This window comes from Aplysia californica, unplaced genomic scaffold (assembly GCF_000002075.1).
Source record: "Aplysia californica isolate F4 #8 unplaced genomic scaffold, AplCal3.0 scaffold01356, whole genome shotgun sequence".
Lineage (NCBI taxonomy): Eukaryota > Metazoa > Mollusca > Gastropoda > Aplysiida > Aplysiidae > Aplysia > Aplysia californica.
The window spans coordinates 35,930-38,553 of NW_004798626.1; the positions used below are offsets into that span (position 1 = coordinate 35,930).

The 2,624-nt window shown below is 38.9% G+C and overlaps 1 protein-coding gene across 1 annotated transcript in view; it reads right to left on the bottom strand.

The window, feature by feature from the left end:
• Positions 1–2,624, bottom strand: part of LOC101852981 (cilia- and flagella-associated protein 54) — a gene marked incomplete at its 3' end in the record, with an annotated part of 64,122 nt that overhangs the window by 1,420 nt on the left and 60,078 nt on the right.

A 2,624-nucleotide genomic window follows, 5' to 3' on the forward strand; every position in this document is an offset into this window, starting at 1 on the left:
CCCGCCCCTCCCCCTCCAAATAAAATCATTTAAAAAAGGGAAACCAAAGAGAGAAGAAAAAAACAACAACAGAAAACCAAAAAAGAAACGCATTATTGTTTTTGTAAGAGTTTCACGGCACTTGCAACACACTAATGCCATATAAGTGCCGAAGATTAGAGGTGTTACAAGAGAGAAACAAACACATAACAGAAGTAGCGGAGGGGGGTAATGACGATAGATGTTTGATAGGAAAGAGAAAGCAAATCGCACCAGAGCACCCGCCAACCAACCACCCACCAAACAAATTCTATGAACAAGTAAACGACAAACGATGAATGAAAGATTAGCATGACAAAAAATAAGAACACGAATAAATAATCCAGTGGAACATTTTAAGTTCTTCGTTTGACATTTAAAATAACTATCCTAGTCAGTGGGGTTTTTTTTATCTGGGATCACCATGGAGCAAGATCATTTTCAAACGTGTCTGTATGTAAATCAAAGCCATTTCCGTTAAATTATTCCTGTCTTTATTGTTCTCCGTAGTATTCTTAGTATCATAATCGCAGGGGATTTTTTTTCTTCATATTTTCTTCAATATTCCCCTCAGTTTCTTTTGGTTTTCGGTTTTTTTTCTTCTTCTTCTCTATGACAAATCCCTTTGTACAAGTATCTCCTTTTTTTAAAATGACTCACAATTTTCCTAGCCCATCAACCATCAATATAATACCACTGCTACCATCATTCTTACTGTTGTTGCTGTTATTAATAATATTATCACCTTCATCACCATTATCATCATTCTTGTCATCATCATAATATCATAATCCGTTATGTTTGTCGTCAAGGTCGCTGTTTTTACATCACCATCGTCGTCTTTCTTATCGACACAGAAGCGTTGTATCGTTCTCCGATTGCTTCAGATTCTTTGTGCACATTCTGTTCCCTATACATCTTATCAGCCCCTCCCCCCCTCCCTCATGTCTTGATCCTCCCATCCATCACTTGGCCCATGTTATACACGGCATGTCGCAGAAGCAAGTGCGGCTACTCAGCGAAAAAATCAAGCAAGACAAAACAAAACAAAGGAAGTTGGACGTTTGGGATAATAGTGTGAGTAAAAAATATCTTCCTAATCCCCACCCCACTCTACCCAATCTTTCTCTCTCTTTCTCTCTCTCTCTCTCTCTCTCTCTCTCTCTCTCTCCCTCCCTCCCTCCCTGCCTCCCTCTCTCCCACATCTTTCTCTCTTTTTTCGCTCTCTCTCTCGCTCTCTCTCCCTCGCTCCTTCCCTCCGTCCCTCCCTCCCCACCTCTCTCTCTTTCTCTCTCTCTTCAAACGAACACACACACGAACATAATATACAAACAAGAAACAAAAAACAAAATGCCCCCCCAATCAATCCCTTAAACATCACATACACAAACAAACAAACAAACAAACAAAAAACTAAAAAAAACCCCACAAAACAGAACACAGAAAAATACACAAACAAACAAACAAACAAAACCCCTAAAAACACCAAACAGAACACCAAAAACCGGAACAATCATTCTAACAACATCCAGCTCGCCAAAGTTTATATTAGCTACATCAACAAAGCTCAGCCGACTCCCGAGGTTTTCCCGCGCCTCAATCTCTCTCCACTGGGGACATTTCCATACACAAACCACCAGACGTATAAAATCGCCATCCATCATTCATCTCCCCTCCAATCCCCGGTGCAATATCTTGGAGATTTCCCCTCATAATTTCTTCTCGTCCCTTGGGCGCCCAGATTACGTGACCGGAAGTCGGTAATCTTAGAAGCGAGTCGTCCTCTCTTCCATTCGGTTTCATCAACGCAACTTATTTATTTACATTTAGAACTCTTCTGTCTCGACTGAGAGGGCCGGCGTTTGATTTCTCTTTAGGTCACGGGTAATCAAAACAGAATAACGAACGAAGACCGTTTGGTGAATAAGAATAAAATAATATTATATGTAAAAAAACAACAACATGAAAAAACGAGAGTGATATCGTTCGAAGCATTGAGAAGAAATCCACGCAAGTAACATAAATGAGGTTGATTTCGCCGCATTCAGGTTGAAAGAAGCTGCATAATTTCGTTAAATACAGAAGTATTTATAAACAAATACATCCCCTTTATCTTTGCTTGGCGAATGAGGACACTGCAGGCTTTCGATAATTTCGTTATTTGGTTCATATATATTTACCTGACGGGAAGGAAAAACACTTACAACAGATTCCTCATTTAGATAATTTGGATGGATCGGAGAAAGATCATAATAAGAAATAATACGGCGGGTAAAAATAACAGTTGCCTCCTGGACAGAGTCCAAAAAATGAACGATCGGGCGAATGGCTTCATTCCAATATCATTGAGACATGATGCATGACTTTTCAATAAATGTGTCCCCGGCGACTTCTTCTTCTTCGTCTTCTTTTCTTTTTCTTTTTCTTTTTCACTTTTCTTCTTTTTCTTCTTCATCGTTTTTTCTTCTTACTTTTCTTCTTCTTCTTTTTTGTCTTTTTTGTTGTTGTCTTCTTCAATTTCAATTTCAATTTCTTCTTCTTCTTCTTCTTCTTCTTCTTCTTTTTCTTCTTCTTCTTCTTCTTCTTCTTCTTCTTCTTCTTCTTCT